The sequence below is a fragment of the Polistes dominula genome, unplaced genomic scaffold (genome assembly GCF_049000335.1).
Source record: "Polistes dominula isolate Pdom_NZ unplaced genomic scaffold, Pdom_raw_medaka scaffold_35, whole genome shotgun sequence".
In the NCBI taxonomy this organism is placed as follows: domain Eukaryota; kingdom Metazoa; phylum Arthropoda; class Insecta; order Hymenoptera; family Vespidae; genus Polistes; species Polistes dominula.
The window spans coordinates 1,246,178-1,268,758 of NW_028300968.1; the positions used below are offsets into that span (position 1 = coordinate 1,246,178).

At 32.4% G+C, this 22,581-nt stretch overlaps 5 non-coding genes across 5 annotated transcripts; 3 read left to right on the plus strand and 2 right to left on the minus strand.

Annotated features, from left to right (window-relative positions):
• The first annotated feature begins 11,252 nt into the window (after positions 1–11,252).
• TRNAL-UAG (transfer RNA leucine (anticodon UAG)) lies at positions 11,253–11,332 on the plus strand. The gene has a single exon. It is a non-coding gene; the product is annotated as a tRNA-Leu (tRNA).
• Positions 11,333–11,860: 528 nt separating this feature from the next.
• TRNAQ-CUG (transfer RNA glutamine (anticodon CUG)) lies at positions 11,861–11,932 on the minus strand. The gene has a single exon. It is a non-coding gene; the product is annotated as a tRNA-Gln (tRNA).
• A 455-nt stretch (positions 11,933–12,387) lies between these two features.
• Positions 12,388–12,459, plus strand: TRNAA-UGC (transfer RNA alanine (anticodon UGC)). Its single transcript has one exon. It is a non-coding gene; the product is annotated as a tRNA-Ala (tRNA).
• Positions 12,460–12,577: 118 nt separating this feature from the next.
• TRNAA-UGC (transfer RNA alanine (anticodon UGC)) lies at positions 12,578–12,649 on the plus strand. Its single transcript has one exon. It is a non-coding gene; the product is annotated as a tRNA-Ala (tRNA).
• An 8,269-nt stretch (positions 12,650–20,918) lies between these two features.
• Positions 20,919–21,002, minus strand: TRNAL-UAA (transfer RNA leucine (anticodon UAA)). The gene has a single exon. It is a non-coding gene; the product is annotated as a tRNA-Leu (tRNA).
• Positions 21,003–22,581: the final 1,579 nt, after the last annotated feature.

A 22,581-nucleotide genomic window follows, 5' to 3' on the forward strand; every position in this document is an offset into this window, starting at 1 on the left:
ATTTTTTTTGGATTTTCTTTTTTTTTGTTTTTCTTTTTATCGAATTATTGGAATATCAAAAACATTTACAAATGTTTACTAGGATTTAACGAAAATTGAAAAATAAAATAAATATTAAATAATAAATTTATTTCTATAAATATAACTTCAATAAATTTATAATTTAATATTCATTATATTTTATTTATTTATTTATTTATTTATTTATAAATATAATAAATATTAAATGATAAATTTATTAGATATTAATTTAATCAATTTATTTATTTATTAAATATTCATTAAATATTTATTATTATTAAACATAATAAGTATTAAATTGTAAACCTAAATTCAAATTATTAAACACACATAATATTTATTAAAAATTTATTATTAAACATAATTAATATTATATTTACAAAATTATTTAAAAAAAAAAAAACCCCCCAACGAATTAATAATTCAATTTACTAAAACAATAATCAAAATTGTCAACTAAATACTTGTAAATTTATTAAAATAAACAATTATTATGTTCTCTGTTCAGCAATGAATCTAATTACCACCATAATCATTCGAATTTAACAACACTGTAAAATAAGTTACATATCGCGCTTATTATCTGAAAATAACTTCAAAAAATCTTATGTATTTTTTTTCTTAAATAAATCATCAATAAATTCCTATGAAACATGTCTGTAACCATCTGGTTATTTTCAATATTCCCCTAGTTTCAGAATCAGTAAAAAAAAAAAAAAACGTCATTTTTTGTCTATACAGTAAACAATTGTACTGTCCATTATTTAAGAAACCCTAAAAATAACTCAGAACTTCGACAAAAATGTTTTACGTTTCACGAAGCCCAATAATGATCTCAATTTCGTCCTAGTATATTTAATTATTATGGTTTCTATACATTTAATTATTCCCCTCTCTCCCCTCTCCATCCTCCCTCCCTCCCCCCTCACACACTAATAACACACACAATAATATTAATCATACTTAAATATACTTATTATATTTATCATATTATTTTTTTTTTTTATTAAAGTGAAACTTCTTTCAGATGGTTAATCTGGGAAAATGGAAATACAAGTTGAATCAAAAGTGAAAGGTTTTTAAAAGGAACGTATTATTTCAATGGTAGGTAGGGTTGGAGGGGTGGGGAGAGAAACGGGAAAATATCGATCGGGTAAGCAAGCGATGGATGTGGTATACAAAACCATAAATGTAGTCTTAATGCGAATGGCAAGAGTATAAAAAGAACAGACGATTGACAGTTCAACGGAATTATGGAAGATTTAAGTACTGGTATATATATAGGTGTGTGTGTGTGTATTACGTGTGTATGTAATTAGATGATACATCGATTGATAGTTATTGCGACATGCATTTATGGAAAAATGATAATTGGGGATCAGATAGATGAGATAGAATTTGCAAACGAACAAAAAATAACCCAATCATTGGTTGACCAATAGAAGAAAGGGGGAAATCGAATAAAAAATAGTTAAGAATGTACAGTATGTTTCAAAATGCAGAAAAGACATTAGGTAATTTTTTTTTTTTGATGAAAAATAGGGAAATGTCGAATGCTAATTGATGTAAAAAAAAAAAAAAATGAAGAAGTTAAATGGGATAAAATAAAAAATTCCGAATTAAAAGAGATATTCGGTTAAATGGTTTTGATTATCGTCGAAAATGAATTTTAAATCGGAAACGAGAATGGACGAATCGAGAGGTACTTTTAATACGAGAGAACAGAAATAAAAAAAAAAAAAAAAATAAAAATAAAAATAAAAATAAAAATAGAAATGGAAAAGAAGTGGAGGAGTAGGGGGAGTGCATCGCACGAGCGGAATACAACGGTGCTGATGTGAAAAAAAAAAAAAGAGAAAAGAAAAAAAAATAAAAAGAAAGAAGAGGGAAATTAAAAAAAGAAAAAAAGAAAAAAACGAGAGACGATGGGTGATGGTCGATCGAGCGTTGATAATTTGCTTCGTAGGGGTGGTAGTGGTGGTAGTGGTGGTGGTGGTTGTAATTCTCTTTTCCAATGCTGGACGATATTTAACGAGAGAAAGAAGAGAATGGATGATGACTTCTCGAACAAGGAAAAAAAGAAGAAAAGACAAAGAGACAAATAAACTTGCATGCGATTGCAGAATCGTGTTGACTGCAGCGGAATAACGTAGTTTGGTTAACAACACCACGTATGCACTATGAAAAAGGGTTTTTACGAATATAGGTTTACAACGTATACATATATAGATATATATATGCACGTGCATGCATAGAGACATAATCGGCAAGCTCGTAATCCACTTAGAGCGTAACTGCATCGAAACTGCAGCAACGTATTCCTGCGATTTAAAACGTCCTAGTAGTAGCGCGACGGTGGTTGCTTGCAATGATGCAAGCGATGCAATTCCAAGCATAAATGCGTTTATAACCGAGCGTCTCCTCCTCGTTGATGCACCCACCCTTGTGAGGGTGAAAATGGCAACGATTCGCGTCAGGAAAGTTAGCAGTTGATCTCTCTCTCTCTCTCTCTCTTTCTTTCTTTCTTTTACCTTTTTTTTTTTTGTATGCATTTCTTCTTTCTCTCTCTTATGCAGTGGGTCTTTGAAAAAACGACGATTATGACGACCGTCGTGGATGACGATGACGATGACGACGACAACCAGGAGACTCGCGAGTGGCAGAGGGCCACCATCGGTACAACCAAGCGAGGGTCGCGAAAAGGGGTTGAACGAAGTTCCTCTGGCATTACGTCATACACGTCAATTCTCTTGGGATTCCCACGGCGTCAGGCAGTCGTCGATGGGTGGAAAGAAGGAAGGAAGGAAGGAAGGAAGGAAGGAAGGAAAGAAACCTCTTGTTTGTCGGCTCGTTTATAGTCAGGTAAAACGTACTTTATATATATGGGTAATCCCTTACAATTAAAACTTCGCTATGATATGAACAAAAAAAAAAGACAAAAAATAAAAAGAACGAAGGAGTCCGTTTGATCCATTGTTTCAAATGCCCATCATTTCGATTTCGAAAAGAGAGAAAGAAGTTGATAAAACATAGACTATTATTACGAATCATACAAAGAGAAAGAGAAAGAGAGAAAGAGATGAGAAAATTGACAAAGATCGATCAAAGTCAGCCCTCTCTCATTTCTCAGTCTCATCCTCTTCCTACCAAACGGGTGTAATTTTGTATACAGGGAGGGTAAATGTGGGTGATGACGAATACACCACCACCATTACACCACAGCCAAGTGTCGTACTCGAACGAAGGAATGAAGAGGAAATAGAAAAAAAAAAAAAAAAAAAGAGAAAAAAAGAAAAAGAGGAACATAATGGGAAACGGTATCTCTTGCTCGCGGGGATAATCGGCAGGTCGTGCGGTCGAGCGGTTCTAAAAATGGGGTTTTAAACCGTTCGGGAGTTTGCTTGATTAATCATCGGCGATCTCGCGAAAACAACGTCGAAAGGACTCGGCCATTAGCGACAAACGACGAAAACTTCGTCATTCACACGCCCAGAGTTTTCCTCGCAAACTGTTTTCCACATAACAGAAAAGGACAGAGATATATGTACATACGTGTGTGTACGGGTGTGTGTAGAGTGTATTAGTGTAAACGCAATTTTTCTCCTCTCACGTATACGTGGAATACATTGAAGAAGGGACCAATGAAAATACTCGGACGTATAATTTTAGGATGAAGAGTAGGGTGGGGTTGGGGGGGAAAGGGTGGTAATCTAATTGAAATTCTGTCCCCCTTTTTTCCTTCGACGCGCGATGGACTCTTTTCTGCAAAATTGTGACAAAAAATCGAGTCATACGATCCTCCTCCTCTTTCTCCACCTCCTATCCCTCCTCTAGCGTCCTGGGATAGGCCCCCGTAACGCGAAAATCAAATTACCGGAGAGAAAACGAGGTTTTGCTCGATGATCCAGGTGAACAGGTGAACTTTCTGTTACGATAGATACAAAGTTAGAGAGAGAGAGAGAGAAAGAGAGGGACATGGTGGTTGATAGGAGAAAGAGGAAAAGGGTTGGTTGAGGATCAACGCGTGGTTTATTTTTTTTTCTGAACGATACGCAACGGATTTTTCTGATGGGACAAGCAAATTTTTCCTTTTTTTTTTTTTTTTAATTCTCGACTAAATTGCCCTTGCAAAATTACCCCCCCCCCCACCGTTCAATTACAATCTCGTGTTAGCGAGAGTTATCACGGTGCCTATAAACTACTCCCCCCTCTACCCCCTACAATCATCCCTTTTTTCCTCTTTTCCCCTTTTCCAACCTTGATATTAAGTTTGATACAATTCGACCGTGGAATATTAGATAAAATATCGGATATTTATTTTTGATTATCTCGCAAGCTGATCAAAATTCGATCAGACGAATCGATCGATGTTATTTTTTGTTGTTGTTTAACCCTTAGAGTGCTATGGACGCATATATGCGTTTGGTAAAAATTACTAGAGTGGTCTATCAACGAATGTACGTGTTTGTTAATATGTAAGATAATGTAATGTTTATATTAATTAATTTAATTATATTTACAGAAAGAAAAACTTTATTTATTAATTAAATTATTTATTAATATGTTATAACATAATTTATTAATTAATAAATAAACATAATATATTAGAATCTAATTAATAATAAATTATTCCGTTTCTACAAAATATTTTAGTATAAAGTATTCACCGCTCAAAGGATTAATGCAACAAATTACAATTAACTTTGTAAAATTACCATTACTTTTCTTCTCAACATCGAAATATTTAACAACAAAAATAATATTTTATAAAAACAACACATAGTCCGATAAATTACTTTTTATTCTCGTTAATTATTTTTTTTTCTTTTCCATATGCACTCTTTTTCGTTCCACGATGCATTGTATGCATTGTTATTACATGAAAAACAGATCCCTGAATTTTCCAACCAGTTTTACGATGCCCTTTTACGAAAATTACCACGAGAGGAACATGTAAAAACAAAAAGGAAAGAAATAAAGGATCGGGATCCTCTAATTATGAGTATACGGGGGGAAAAAAAATGCTGCAACGATGTAGGATCCGTAAACATGATATGTAATTTGATATCAGAATTGCTGCAAATATTTGGGAAGTTTTTAACGTAACATTATCAAGCAAGTCACGGTTCAAGTTATTGAATTTTCCAACAATATTTTAACAATTTACAAATAGTTATTTTACATTAAAAAAATATTGGGTTTGCAAGAAAGTAATTTCGGCTTGCACCAATGTTTGTTTCGTTATTCTTTTGATAATGTTAGAATTTGGTTCTTTTGAGGTTTGATAGTTGACACTTTTTAGGTTGCAATAGAAACAAATTTCGTGTAATTATTGTTTACAACTATTAATTTAGGAACAATTGAGTTTTATTTCACATTAAAAAAACCGAAATTACTTTCTTGCCAACCCAATAACAAAATATGCGATATGTAAAAAGTTGCAATCATTTACATGAAACATATGTTAATATACGATGATATAAAATTCAATTGATTGTTCAATAATATTTGCATTATCGTTGAAATGACGTTACAGAAACGTAGTAATTAAACATATTCCATGTATGTACATACATATGTATATGTAATACTCCTCTTATCAACAATTGTGTATCCCGGAATTAGCCGGAGGTCAAGTAACGCGAAAATATTCGATGTAACCATCATGTTCGATAAACGAGACCATCTCGTTGCAACACAGTTAGAAACGGAAGCATAGAGGATCGTATGCAGTGAGTATGTCTATACTCTATCTATATGCACATTGGTTGTTGCACATCCCGAAGGTAGAGCATAGAGATCGGTTACGAGAAATATTGACCGATTGCGCGTAACGTCGAACCCCTTTAACAATAGAACCATCGCCCGTATCTACGTTAGGCCGCCAATCTCCTCTTCAACGGCTTCACTATGTATATCCTATGTATATGTGTGTATATATGAGTACGTGGAAACGTGCTTAACACATACATACATACATACATACATATATATAGTCAGAATCAAGCCATTGTCCTAGGTTGATCGGAAAACGCTTTTCAACGGGTAATCGACGATGCCTTCAATCACATACACACGTGTATTACACATACATGTAATATATTTTATATATCTAATGATGGTAACTACTGATTTGAATTTTTCTTCTTTTTTTTTTTTCTTTTCTTTTCTATCGTTTCGATTAAACGTAAATTTGTCTTCCAATCAAAGTTGATAATAATAACCATAACAATTATTAAGATCAAGATTAGATCTAACGATGATTACAAGGACGTTAGCATTGTTCGGATAATATGCTCTCATACATTCAGGCTATATCATAAGTATCAAACATATATGATCAGGAGAACGTGCACACATATCTATAGAAACTATTATAACGAGTGAGCGAGTGAGTGCAGCAGACACAACAGGGCGCGATGTTAAAGCGCATTTAACGAGCCGGTACGCATCAATTGTCATTAAACGACATGATTATTGCATACGTCGACGATTATTACGGCGATAGACCATTACTGGAATATCCAATCGGAGTTGGACGTTGGATTCTCATAATGATCGATGCTCAATATATATATAGACATAGAGTATTTCGTTAATGCTTGGTAGGTACTGCGTTACACAGAGATTCTCATGAAAATACTGACAATGAAATAGAGATAGAGGAAACCATCATAATTTAACGCTAATGAGACATTTCTAGACTACTTCCGTCTGTACCCAAAATTTTCTCCAATAATGATAACGATACGATACGTTATATCTTATCTCATCGAGCATAGTAATCGTTATAATGGCAGAATACGTTATATTTCGATGTATCATTAATTTAGATCGTATGTTAACTTCCTTCTGAAGATCGAGAGCACCTGCGTTCATATATAACTATCCAATACTCGGGCCCTTTTCCATCCTTCCATCCATCCATCCTTCCTTCCTTCCTTCCTTCTACTTCATTCCATGATCCGCAGAAAATAATAGATAAATCATCCCCCAATTGGCTTCTAGCAGAGTTTATTTCATAAGGAGTCGTCACACGCCCTACTCGATCAGTGTAACCACTACCATTACCACACATATACGTATTATTATATATATATGCATATTTACATAGAGATACCAGGCAGCAGCAGGACATGTATATTGTGTACGATGATATATATATATATATGGTAAGATAGGATTTTCTGTATGATATGCAACATGCTCGACGTAATTCACTCGATGCAAGTCATCGAGATTATCCTCCTCCTTCTCCTCCTCCTCCTCCTCCTCCTCGACTGCTTTTAAGGATGAGCATGAGATACGATCGATCATCCACGACGACAGCGACGTACGAGTATTAAAAACGAAGTAGCTTCGTGATTCTGCTAAATGCTATGCTAAACAGGTACTTTTTCCTTCTCGTATAACTTTTACATGGTGTTATAAGCAAGAATATATGTGTGTATGTGTGTGTGTGTGTGCTGCTATCGGTGATAAACGGTACAATTTTATTCTTTTTTTGTTTCTTTTTTAAACAAGTTTGGTTTTTGACATTGATAATAATGAACGACACTAATTTTTCACGCATTAACCCTTTGAACTCGGATGGCGCTGATATGGCGCCCGGTAGCTGATTTCAAGTCTTTTGTTAATCTATCTGCTTATTTACGATGTGTGATAAGATATTTTTTTTTTTAAGATATACTTCAAGATAATATTTAAAGGTTTGAAAAGGGAATAACAAGGATTCATGTAACAAAATTTGGTACTTACGTATTAACGCCATCGTAGAAAAAATTCTGCTAATGCGCTAATAAAGAGCAACCTTGTTGTTTGCACACAGCAACCGTCAGGGTTTCGTCAGGGTTTATAGCGACAGCATCAGGTAAAAGAAAATAGAGACTGTTTTGTATCTACGTTAAATTCTATATCAGCCCATTTTCCACCGAAATTCGATTGTGTGTGACTACCCTTTATAAATAGAATGTTTTGAATTTTGAAAGTGTTTTGATTTTAAATAAAGTTTTTTATTCTATGATTTGTCGCAACAATTTAAGGTGAAGATTGGCGCATTAGCGACATTTTGCTGTGGTGGCGTTAATACTTAAGTACCCAAAATTTAATCACAAAGACAAAAGAATTTGCATAAGAATATTTTCTTCTAATAGAATAACAAAAATTCATGTAATCAAATTATTTCAATGAAGTAAATAGCATGTCTCGGTGTTATAAAAAAAAAAAAGAATACACACACACAAACACATTAAAAATATTTAAATTTGTAATGGGGCGGGGGAGATGGGGGGATGTATTTGCACGAGAAGTGTACGTCATTACGCGAAGGCGAATCTCTTTCCTTTTATTTATTTTCTTCCCTTTTTCTCTTTCTCTCTTTTTCTCTCTCTCTCTCTCGACAGAGGAGTTGGTAAGCGATAAAATCTCAATATAAAAATTCATGCTCATAACGTGACTCTCCGGGAGTGGCTTTTCTTATTTTTTTCTTATCGCGTCCCCGGAGACGACGAGCGTAAAAATGACGCTCGAAAACGCTCCTGTGTGTGCTTTGCCTACGGTGAAGAATTGTGAACAAAATGAATAGGAAAAAAAGAGATAGAAACAAAGAAAGAAAGAAAGAAAGAGAAAGAGAAAGAGAAAAGTGTACGACCACGGACAGATCGATAAATTTGCGTGAATATTCCTATAAAAGATAAGCTACCGAGATAAACCTTAAATCGGTCCTTGAAGGTAGTGTTTTGACTAACTCCCCTCCTCGCGATACGACGATATCAAAAAAATCGAAGATAAATTTCACTCTCTCTTTTCCTCACTCACTTGCAATCAGTTGTGTGTTTTATGTTTTTATGTGTGTATACTTTTTTTTTTATAATACAAAAGATTCGTGAGAATTGCTTTTCTTTTTTATATATTTGTCGTACATATTTTTAAACTATGGAGGGAAAAGGTAAGAAGTAACATCTTTTATGGGAGTAAATGTGAAAAAGTATGGAAAAATGGCATAATACTAGCTATTTTGTATGTATAGGATAATAATAAAAGAAATAAGGAATAGTCTCTAATTAGTTTTTTTTTTTCGTGCAACATGCCACAATCCACATTTAAGACATTTAAAAAAATATAAATATTTCTGAAACAAACAATAATTTGGCAGTTAATGGGTTAAGGAAAGATGGAAGGGAGTGGAGAATAGAAAGAACATATTTAGAATATTTAAAAATAAAAGTGAAGTATCGCAGTGCCTAATTCACACTCTATAAGAATACTATTGTTAATACTAATCAGTTTTTTACTAAAAGTTCTACATCTATCTCATCAATTTTTATCATTTGGTATCATTCTGTGACCATCAGTATCTCACTGATAGTAGAGAATTATATACTTGCAGTCTGGTGTCTGAGATGGTAGGATTGCTTATGCTTGACTATTTTCTACTATTTTAGTAAATGTATTGAGATAAGATGAATTCTATTCTAGAATTGTCCAAAATTCTTTTATTTGGTCTCCAGATGAGTTTTGAACACCTCTATCATCGAATTTTGAATATCTAACAGTAGCTCTTTGATATGATCAATGTCTATTTGTGAGTTGTTGCTAACACTGTTATGTCTCGGTAGGTTTTCTATTATTGTACTATTTGTGGAGGTTCTTGGTATATTTATTGGAATGTTCTGAGAGTCCAATACGTTATTTTCTAATGGTATATGGCATATGACAAATGAGGATCTACAATTCTACTGGCTTGATCTTCATTCTTGATTAATTTGGCGAACTCTTTGGTTTGGCACCTGATATCTTGCGCCAGGTTTCTTGAGCCATCACCAAATATGGACACCCTTTATATGAGGCAGGATGATCAGAGCTACCACAGTTTATACATTTCAACATTTTATTAGCATTTTTGTTTGTTACTGGACATACATTGCCCTTGTTAATTGGTCCGTGGTTTCCACCACATTTTACACACCTGAATTCAAGTGTACAATTCTTACTTGCATGTCCTATTCTTTGGCATCGCTTACATTGAAAGATTTTTGACCTTCTTAGAGGCTCCCATTTGGCCTCTTGACTTAGTACATACTTAATTCTCTTGAGTGATGCTGTATTACTCTCCGGCGATAGTTGTACAATGAAGAATGCTTTTGAAAGGTCAGATTTGTCAAACAGTATTCTTGTTACTTTTACAATATGGAAATCGTTCTTACTACGTTTAGCTAGAGATATGAAAACGTCATCCTCGGTGAAATCAGAATGGATACCCTTGAGGACAAGAGATTGAGTTTTTTTCTCTTTCAGGGTGTATGTGGAATATTTCATATTTTGTGTGTGTAAAATCTTTATAATTTTATTGTATACCTCAATAGTTGAGGTATAAACATTCACATAATGTTTATTGATTTTAACATAAAAGTCATCTCTTTGGAAATTTTCTTTTTTAAATGTTTCAATCATATGCTTACTATCTACATCATAGACATGCAATAGCGGCGGTTTTGATTTTGATTTAGTTACATTAGGCTTTATACGAGAGGCCTCTGTTTGAGTGGATGTTTGATGTTTGGGGTTGGTTTTATATATTGTATCGTTATTCTTTCTTTTTTCTTGTGTTACCTTATGAGGCACAAAATCATCGATACTTAAACCATCTAATGAACTGAGAAGTTGGGATTTGTTGTCATAAGTGGGATCTGTATTATCGACTGAGGGGCGAAGCTTTCTCAACTTTTGGGGCTTTCTGAAGCCTTCGGAATCAATCGCTGTTGGGTCCGAACCAGTGGCGCCACTTTCATTGGTTTTCCTCGAGCTCGATTGCGTTCTATCTGGATTAAGGTTAGGCATCACTTTCTTTTTATCTTTCTTTAAAAAGTCTTCATAATTATCTGAATGCATCAGCAATTTCTCACGTCTTTTTAATTCTGCCAATAAACGTTCTTCTTTTGATTTTCTCCTGTTATTTCGTTTATACATTTTCAGTGAATTGTACAACAGGCCCAGACACACGAAATCAACTGACCCACGCCGTTACTAACTGGATGCGGATAATCGCTTATTTTGGGTATTCACGTCAAAATACTCAAGAGACGGTAATAATTAACAATAATTACACACTCTAATCACTCAGGTTACTTTATTATACCAAAAATTAGTAAAAAAACCCACTAAATTTGAGTGAAAACAAAGAAGCACGATGTTTACACGACGAATACTCAAAGCAAACTCGGCGCTTTTGGGACAGCGTGGCCGAGCGGTCTAAGGCGCTGGTTTTAGGCACCAGTCCGTAAGGGCGTGGGTTCGAATCCCACCGCTGTCATATTTTTTTTTCTTTCTTTAAATTCATACAATCATACACGTATGTGTGTGTACAATATATTTATCTATATATGTATAATTTTGTTTTGTTTTCTTGTTCTTTTATTATTAAAAAGTTGACTACTTTTTTTCTTATTGCATTTCCTTTTGCATCATTTATAATTAATACGATATTTGTTTAATAATCATGCAGTTATAAAATGTTACTAATTAATCGATATTATTTATAAATAATATTTTATTTGTTACTAAAAATTGATTTAAGAATAAGATTTCTATACTTCAGTAATTACAGAATTATCTAAGTGCAATTTTTTCTTACTCATCGTTTTATTATTGATTGATATAAATTGTTTGAAAAAATGATTAGTAAATTTTTGTGTAAGTTATCACAGTATTGATATCGATATCGTTATCGCTTATCGTAAAAAGAAAATAGATAAAAACCCACGTGAGGAGTCCTTATCTATCAAAAATAATGTATGACAAAAGTGCATTGATGCAAAAGATAATGCAATTGCAAAAATCAAGGTCCCACCGAGATTTGAACTCGGATCGCTGGATTCAGAGTCCAGAGTGCTAACCATTACACCATGGGACCCTTACTGATAAGGGTAAAAATTAAAAATTATTTCTACTTGAAATAAAAAATATTAAAATTATTTCAAAAAGTTTCATATGTAATAAGAATTTGTATATATATCATCATGTTGTATATCTTGCAGGTTAAAAATGCATAGCAACGTAGAAATGGTGTTTGTTATACGAGTTAACTATAATATATTATAAACACACATCTATGTATCTAATAAACAATTAATATTACTACAAGTATTTCCTTGAAAAAATGAAAGTAATCGAGATAAGAATAAGACAAAGTTCGAATACGAACTACATCTTATCTTACTTCTCAACGATAAATTATGAATTTATCATTTGTCTGCTAGAAAAATCTATAATGTAATTATGTTGTTAAATAGAATATTATAAAAATAAATAAAAACAAATGAAGTACGATCTCGACTGACTTGAATTGTTATCTGATCAATACATATCGGGGATGTAGCTCAGTGGTAGAGCGTTCGCTTTGCATGTGAAAGGCCCCGGGTTCGATCCCCGGCATCTCCACATTTTTTTTTCCTTTCCTAAGAGATTCTGAATACACGAGTAGAATTTCCAATTATTTTAAACACCTTTTTTCAAAATGTCGACATCATGTGGCATCATTCTGTGAGCCCTATCGAGCGGGGATGTAGCTCAGTGGTAGAGCGTTCGCTTTGCATGTGAAAGGCCCCGGGTTCGATCCCCGGCATCTCCAATTTTTTTTTATTTTTATTTTTTTTAAATATATTTATTTTATTAAATAATTATTCAGTAAAATAATTTAAACAAACTTTTGCAAAATTGGGATATAATCGAGCGATCAAATCAATGAAGATAATTAAAATTAATTATAGTACCAGGTATTAAATCATACTACTACTATTAAAGTGAACTAGGAGGCCTATTAGAGAGAAGGTTTTTGCATTGAAGCATTTCAGTTGTGAAATAAATGCCATACAACCTATGACCGCGTAATTGCCAACACGTGCTCGTCAATTACCAGTTCGATTTGACTGAGTATATTCAGTAACTGGACGATGGCCACGTAGCAGCATGCACGTTCGTTAGAAGTGAAAAGAATAATAGAAACAGAGAGAGAGAGAGAGAGTGAAAAAGATAATAGAGTAGAAAATAGGCAAGTAAGAGAAGGAAAAAAAGTCAATGCAGAAATAGGTATATGTATAAATATATATATATGTATATATACACAAGATACGGAACGTGAAATGATGGCCGTGGCCGTATGTAAAGTGAAAAAGGGGAGACGATGGTATGCAGATGAAGGCGAGCAAAGAGATTGAATGGTAATAGTCTTCGATTCGTCATATGCAAAAGTTTCACATATACATGTGAATAAATATATACATACATAGAAAGAGAAAGAGAAGAGCCATTCCCATCTCCCTGTTGTCAACGCGAGAGAAAGATGGTATCATTAGAATTGCCGTAGTCATCATATGCGACTAAGATATATACCATGTACCTATCTCCATCGAATATAGAGAGAAATAATCGTGCAAAATACACTATGACAGGATATTCTTCTCAGTTCTTTACGTTAACTCCCTGATATTCTAGTAAAAAAAAAAAAAATGGAGGGAGAGTAGGAAAGAAAGAAAGAAAGAAAGAAAGAAATAAACAAAGAAAGAAAAACTGTCTGACAGAAAGAGAAAGAATAAAAGAAAAAGAAAGAGAGAGAGAGAGAGAGAGAGAGAGAGAGAGAGGACTTAATAACATAAAGAAAGATGAAATTAATCATCTGAGGGGAGGGGTGGGGGATAAAAAAAACGACGCAATAAGGTAGAACGCGATTCGAATCTAACGTAATCGTACGTCGATGAGTCTTACGAATATAAGAAAGGCTAGGAAAGGAGATAACGGCCTTGATTGATCGCGAGTACGACAGTTATACGTTGTGTAAGTATATAAATATATGTTAAGTATATCTTTACGTTTGTGTGTGTGTGTGTGTTTGTGTGAGTTCTCCTTCCATAAATGCAAGTTGACGCAAAGTGTATAACTTCGTTGCAAAAAGTAAATCATTCTTTCAACTATCTAGAAGATATTTTTCCTTTGTGCGTATAACAGATAATCTCTAACGAGATTTCAAGATTTCTTTTCTAACGGGTTTGTATTAGTACAAGGTCAAGAAAATTCCTATTTTTTTTTTTATCTGTTCGTTCTATCTGATAATAAAAAAGAAAAAACAACCTTCTCGTTTCTCTTTGTACTACATGTGTAAAGTTATTATATAATTTATTACACTTATTGTAATAATTTATTACACACAATCAGTCTGATACACACGTCTTTAAGTCAACGAATTACTTTATACCGCAATCTTTTCGAATCTTATCGAACTAACAGAAATAATCATGACACTTTGTTAATAAACAAATAATATTGCGATTATAAATTGAGATATAAACAATCCTATCTTTCAAGTTGAATGAAATTGCACAAAGTATGCAAAATTTGATTAAAATCGGTTCAGTAATTTAGGAGTCCATTGCGGACAAACAACGTGACACGTAATTTATATATATTAAGATTTTTACCTAATTATATTATTATATTAAGTTATTATAATTTTATTATACTATTTAAAACAATCAATAAAATAAAAATAAAAAGACAAGATTATATATTTGATTAAATTTCACGTACTTTTGGTATATCAAATATGTGTTACCATTTAATAAAATTATTCTACAATAAAATTAATATCAATTTGAAAGTTTTAAAATAGGTTTCTCTGTGTAAAAAAAAAAAAAAGAAAAGATTTAGAAAGTTTGGCTTACAAATAAATATAAAAATGATTGTACAAATACTATTGTGTGACTCATAGTACGTGCTAGGAAAGTGAATGAAGAAATCTTTCAGTGATCGAAATCAGGGCTTCTTTATCCCGTTATGAAATCTAATAGAGCAGCCTTAAACTTGCGGTATTCGTATCGTTCCCTTTATTTTTTTTTTTTTTTGGAAAAAGGGACAGAAAAAAGAGAAAGAAAGAAAGAGAGAGAGAGAAAAGAGAGAGAGAACTCACCCCTTGTCAGTCGAGCGTTATAATATTCTGTCCAGCAAAACCGTATCTACTTTATTTCGTTTCTACGTGTTGGTGAGCGTAACTACGTGAAAACAGCATAAAAAAGAAAAGAAAAGAAAAAGAAAAAGAAAAAGAAAAAGAAAAAGAAAAAGAAAAAGAAAAAAGAAAATCTCGTCGCATAGATATCGAGTTTTGACCCAACGTCGAACGATAGGGTCAGCAGTGGAGCGTGTGACCATTTTGTCACCCTCCTCTGCAAAATTTTATTTACGAATATCCTTTAGCCTAGTCCTGCCCAAATGCGCGACACTTCGAACATAAAAGGACGTTCGTAGTACACCCCTTCCCAACAAATTTTTTTCTTTCTAATACAACACGTTCGTACTTTTCGCGGATTCTTTTCCGGTTTACAAACGCGATACATCCGTATGAATGTAAATGTCCGATTCAAAAGAGAGAAAGAGAAAGAGAGAAAGTTTCCGACCCTTCGTACTGGACTTTCCCTTCATTTCTATTCTATTTCTTCTCGAAAAGTATCAACTACAATGAAATATTCTTCTTACTACCATAAAAAAAAACTAGATTTTTATTTCATAGATTATTTATATATTTTTCTATTTTATTTTATAGATCTGTCATATTTGTTATTGTCTATCAAAAAAGATCATAGATTGAAAGGAAGGAAAGAAGGAAGGAAGGAAGGATCATTGATGGAAGTAATATTTTCACTCGACTTTTTGATACTCCAACGATGAAGAGAAAATAAAATAAAAAGAATGAGAGAGAGAGAGAGAGGGAATTAAAAAAGAAATCACTAGGGTGTCCGAAGGGTATGCCAAATGCAACGGGAAGTTAGAGGGTGGTGGGGCTAAGGGATGAAGATGAAATCCATCAGATGGGAGAGATCACGCCTGTCTCTTCGTAACAATAATGCGACCCGCAGACAGTTTTTGTGTTCTCGTTTTATATTATTTTTTTTTTCTTTTTTCCGTTTTTCACTCGGTATTTCATAGCAAGGAAGAGAATAAAAAAATAAGAAAAAAAAAATAAAAAAAGAAAGGGAGAGGAGGATCAAGGAAGGAAAGCCTTAAATATTTAGGCGGCTAATTTTCACGGAGGATTTTTAAGCCGACGAAGGAAAAGTGAGAATTGAAAAGGAACGCGGTGAAGCGGAGGTGCTCTCGTTGAACGAGAGGGATGGGGGTAGGTAGGTGGGTGGGTGGTATAGGGGTGGGTCCGCAAGTTTCCCCTTAAAGAAATGTCCTCCAGACTGAAATAATAATGAGAGGCGCCAGCGCCTTTAATCACGATATTAAACATTTACGATTGCCACGGCGTCCTGTTCTTAACAACCAACAGTTCTGCTGCTGCTGCTGCTGCTTTCCTTCTTCCTTCCTACCTTTTTTTTTTTCTTTTTTCCTTTTACTTTTCTTTTTTCTTTCTTTTTTTTTTTCACGCAGCACCGATCTCTTTTCTGTCAACATTTTTCTCATTTTTCTTCCCTTTTTGTTTTTCTTTCTAAACGCACCAAGCAGCTCTCGCAACCAATGAAAAAAAGAGCTTTTCCTATTTATTCATTTTCGTTGTTAACATTTTTTTTTATATTTGTTACTAGTACAGGTAATCCTCCTATAACACGGTAGATAGGTTTTTAGAAAATGCAGTGTTGTGTGAGACCACCCAGAGCCATGAGCCAACAACTTTTGTTTTTAGGCCATGAAGATGAAAAAATAAATACTTTCTGCAACACTGTATTTTTAACCCATTAGCTGCCATGATATTCATCTGGGGATTTTGGAATTTTACGTACACCACTAGGTTTCATGTGGACTTTATGGAAAAATGGCATAATAATAACTATTTTGTATGTATAAGATAATATTTAAAGAAATAAGTAATTGTCTCTTATTAGTTTTTTTTTTCGTGCAACATGTCCACAATCCCCATCTAAAACTTTAAAATAAATATAAATATTTCTGAAACAAAACATAATTTGGCAGTTAATAGGTTAAGATGGCAAGTCTCGCCTCGGCTGTGAAAGTACAGTATTGTACAAAGGTTTTTTTTTTTTTGAAAGGAAACCGTGTCATAGGATTTCGTATTTTAAGAGGGTTACCTGTATCTCGATAAAAAAAAAAAGGTATAAAATATTGAAGTATTGTTTTTTATTATTATTTATAAGAAGATCGAGAGATGATAAGAGCCCTATCACGTACATTATTCCCTTTTTCCTCTTTTATTGACTCTCTCTCCATTGTAGAAACCCTGGTCCTCTTCTCATGTCCGGTCAGAAACACGGACATCGACGAAAAAGTTCATTTTTCTCTGCCGACGTCGAGCTATCGCGAGATTATGTTCTTCCGAGCAACGTTGGATCGACGACAATGGCAAACCCGGCAAATCGACCTCTTCCTCTTTCTCTCATCCCTCTCTCTCTCTATTTCTTTCTCTCTTTCTCTCTTTCATTCTATATCAGTTCCTCCGGTTTGTTTTGCTTTCGCGCAATTTCTCATCCATTATCCGAGCGTACGCGAGCAGCCTCGCCGTCGCCGATGGTTATTTATGGTTTCGAAGTCGCTTGATTAATTTTTCTCTCTTTTCTACTACACACGTACATATTAACTTAATATATATATATATATATATATATATATATATATATATATATATATATATATATATATATATTTATGTATATATGTGTGAATATATATTTGTAATATCCCATAGAAATCGTTGACACACACGCTAAAATTCTCACGTTGCTTTTAAATTTGAAAAAAGAAAAATGTGTGTTTGTTATATGTGACAATAATTATGATAGCTGTGTGGCTTAATTTTATGTCTAATAAAGTTATACAAATTTGTGAGATCATTTATGTTATAATATTAATGATATTGATATGAAATTTATTGCTTTTTTTTTTTAAATTTTGTAACTTAGTTTGTTGCATTAGAATTTTCGGTATTATAGACAAAATAAATATTATTATAATATTTTATTATATTAATATAAATTAATTTATTTTATATTATTATATTATACTAAATTAATTTATAAATTAAATATATTTCAACACATTTAACGCCGACAACATATAAGAAATTAAACCCTTGAACGCCGGGAACTTAAATGCGAGTTTCTGAACAACGAGTAACTAAAGAAAATATTTAATTGTTTCTAAACCATCGTATACATTTTATTCTTTTAATTAAATATGTAAGTTTAAATGTAAGTCAATCATAAAAGTAAAAAAATTCCCCTACATTTCTGGGTTGTCGTTCAAACGATAAACTTTGAGTCCCGCGTTTTCGTAGAACCAGTTGTCAATGTGTTAATATATTTATAATTTAAGAAATATTTATATTACGACAAAAATTATTTTCAATTTTAACACTTAACCCCATATACAAAATCTTTTTAATTCTCTATCCTATTCTGAATATCTCATCTTTCTCGGCAGGCAAAATCGTATTATGAAACTTCGATTAAGTCGACGATAACTCGAAGTGATAGACCGAAAAAAAAAGAAAAAAAATAAGAATAAGAAGAGACGATGAAGAAAAAGTTGAAGAGAGAGACGAATTTAATATTCGGAATTTCAGTAATGTGATTTCATGGGACGTCGGCTGCAAAACGCCTAAGCATTACAAATACGATTTCCCTTTTTCGAAGGGGGATGGACAAGTGTAGTAGGAGAGTCGAACACCACGTATAAAGCATTTTTGCCGAACATGTTTTCCAATTTTTTACCATCCCCTCTCTTTTTCTCTCTCTTTCTTTATTTTCCTTCTTTTTTTTTTCTCTCTTCCTTTCTCAATTTCTCCCTCTTTACCATGGCCAGCAAGGATCGAATTACCAGCTCGCTCGGCTGTCACCCGTTAGAAAAGACGTCCCATAAATCGAGAATTAGAGAATGAGAAGAAGAGATGGAATCTTTCACGGCTGTCAACTTTCAAGAGATGCATTATCGAGTATCGATAAAACGAATTATGCTAAGTTGAGTAACAATCTTCTATCGATTTCAATGATAAGTGACCTACTACTGAATTATATCGAAGAATTTATTCCGAATTTTCAATCAAATCAATCCAAATCTGTTTAGAATAAAATCAAACTACAGGATGGTTATAGAAATGCATAAAAATAGAAAAAAATATAACTAAACTTTATCTTTTTTTTTTTTCAATTACTGATACGATTTTTATCAAATCTAAATATGATTTGCAAACTGTAATTATTCAATGATATGTATTTTATATATATAATATAAAAATATTAAAAATATAATATTATATATAAAAAATATATAAGAATTCTTGTATAAAAGAATAAAAAAATAAAACAAACAAATGTAATATCAAGTAGTATATATATATATATATATATAATTTACCATTCTTTAATACCCCCATTCATCGAGAATATATATTTTTTTTGTTGAACTTCAGTATCAACCCCGCCACGAGCGTATCGTCGTCACCCTTCGACCCTTTTTTGGATGCCACACGGGATTCATTGTGTATCATCGACGTAAGGGTTGCTTGAAAATACGTTCGCCCGAGGTTTTTTTTTTTTATTCTCTTTTTTTTGTATGTGTGTGTCTGTCGTCGTTCCTAGCAACTCGACTCGCTTTCGTATCTCTTTCTCACTTGTATCCCTCGAACGAAAACGAAGAAAGTCGAGATATTCGAATGAGAGATAGAGAAAGAAAGAGTAAGAGGAGAATCAGAAAAAGAGAGGGGGATTAAAAAAAAAAATAAAAAAAAGATGGAGAAAGAGAAAACGTGGTAACGTGAGAATGACAACAGATGCGTTGGAATGAAATTACAAGTGTCCCGGTATTGTACGCCACTGTTGTGCCTTTTTAGCGAAATTGTTGTGACAAGCGTTTCAACGTGTGCCTCTCGACTCCCAGTGCACCCTTCGCGATTCCGCGTTTTCTTTTTTCTCTCTCTCTCTCTTTCTCTTTCTTTTTTGTACTCATTTTCGTTCCTTCTATTTTCTTCTCACTTGACAATATTCACAATGTAGTATATACTTATTCGCTTTCGTTAGAAGACCGTACTACAAACTTTAACCCCTGGCAAAACGGGGAAGAGACTTTTGCGACACTTTTGCGGTGTCAAGTCCTGGCCTTCTGGGAAAAGGGCTCGTCCTTTCTCCACTGCCTATTCTTACAACGGTAATCCTATTTAATCGGATCTTTTTACCATTCTTCCTGGTATACTCGTATGATTCTTGCGAAATATTCATCATTTGTCTTATGAAAAACCTTAACTGTAATCTCTTGAAATAAAATAAAATAAAATAAAAAAAGATTTTGACAAATTATTTATTACAACGTTTTATTTATTTATATTGTTTTTGTTTCTTTTCTTCTTTTTTTTTTTTATTCTTTCACCAATTGTCAATTTGTTCGAGAGACAATCTTTAATGTATTGTAATTTAATCGAATAATAAAATAATTCAAAAAAAAAAAAAAAAAACACGACGATGATTTATATTAAGGATTAGACAAAATTTCGTTTGCTTATCTTTGCTTTCTCTAATTATCTATGACTATTCATCTGATCATTTATATTCCAAGCAATTACCAACTCCATCAGTCTCCGAATTCGATTCTCTGCCGAAAGCTTCTATCATTTATCTTCTCGTCGAGATAACTCGAGATAATTGCTAGACCATTCGAATTTTCTTCTTTAATCGCGATCTCTTTTAATCCGAACGATTTAACGAAACGTGATTTTATTCATTAAAAACACCAAAGATCTCAAATTTTTACTTGCACAATTAAAGTATTATATTTTATAATTAAAAAAAAAAAAAAGAAAAAATATTTATAAAAATTTGCAATAACTATTATAATTATATTTTATTAGAAATAATTAATGAGTGTGTTATTATTTACTATTTGAATAATTAAAAAAAAATGTTTGCTAAGTGTGGGGTTCGAACCCACGCTCCCAATTGGGAACCAGTGCTTAAAACTGGCGCCTTAGTCCGCTCGGCCAACCTAGCTGATATGGGGGTTGGTTTAAAATTTAATCATAACCAACTTTTCTAAATTTTTTCTTTGATATTAAAAAAATAAAATAAAATAGCAACATTTCTAAATTAATAAGTTTGATATGATTTCAGATAAAAAAAAGGTATTAAAAGAGAAGCACAAAGGTGTAACTATTAAAAGCCGACAAAGCGTATAAATAAATCACTCCTGAACGTATCCTTATTTACTACTACGAAGACCGTAGTTCTCACTTGGAGTAATTTACTACGAATGCTAATGAACCGTCTTTGACTTTCTCCAACAAAGTCACTTGAAAAATTGCGGAAGTTGTAAAAGTCTTATTGTTAGGGGAATTTGAATAATATAGTCATTACTCAAGGGTTTTGTTCGATGTGTTATGCATTTGCTTAGCTTACTATTTTTTTAATGACGAATTAGCATAATAGTATAATACGCGTATTGTAAAATTTCTAAAAAATAAATGAATAAATAAAATTGATTATTAAAAAAATAACAAATTTAATATAAGTATGAAAATACAAGTATATGTATTTTTCATATCATACGTGATTCTATAAGTTATAGTCATTATCAGAGGGTAACAATAGACTAAAATATTACTATGAATATAAGATTTACTTTTGTAAAAATTATAACAAAAAGATAATTGGAATTAGACAAAAATATTTAAAATTAGTATTAAAAAATCTAATATTTATCTATAACTTCAAAAAAATATTTACCATCGCGTTTCATTTTTTAAATGAATTTAGAAAGACTTTTACAACCATCCTAATATTTCCTTGATTTTTATTAAGACCTATGCCTTTATTGATGGTACGATACTATCAAAAAATAGAGTTTTGACAGTACAATACTATCAAAGAATACAATACTTTCATATAGTTATATTGTGATAGAATTTTAAATAATTAAATTTAATTTTAAGTGAATAAAAATGTGTGTGCCTTCAGAAATGCCATTATACATGTATATTTTAAGAAGTAGCAATTATAGAAACTCAAGTGGAAGAAAATCGTAAAGAGGTTTGTTGTTAAATCCAACGATGGTCACCTGTAACAAGAAGAAAACTATATTAATAATACAATCAAGTGATATGAAGTAGCCTAACATATGAATCGTCCAATTCGCAGATGCACTTTTCAATTGAATTATTTATCTATTTTTATCAAAGATCTATTTACCGTAGCAATAGAATTAAATTTAAACGCGTGTTTTTACATTTACAAAAAATAAAAAAAAAGGAAAAGTACAAATATTAATTTACTAGAGAAAATAATAACTATTAATTATTATAACTAATACTTTTAAACTGCATTATATAGAAAAGAAAAAATTACAAGTTTAATGAAATGCGATCAAAGTGAAAAATCTTAAAGACAAAAAAAAAGAGAGATTACTTTAATATTCAAAAGACGATAATTATGTTTCAAAATGTAATAAAAAGGAAATTTAAATATTTTGACTCGAACTAACTAAACACATGTGCACCTTTTTGACGATATAGACACGCATTTGGTGTCCCAAGGAGATGGAATGGTCCGTCATCTCCACTTACAACTATAAATT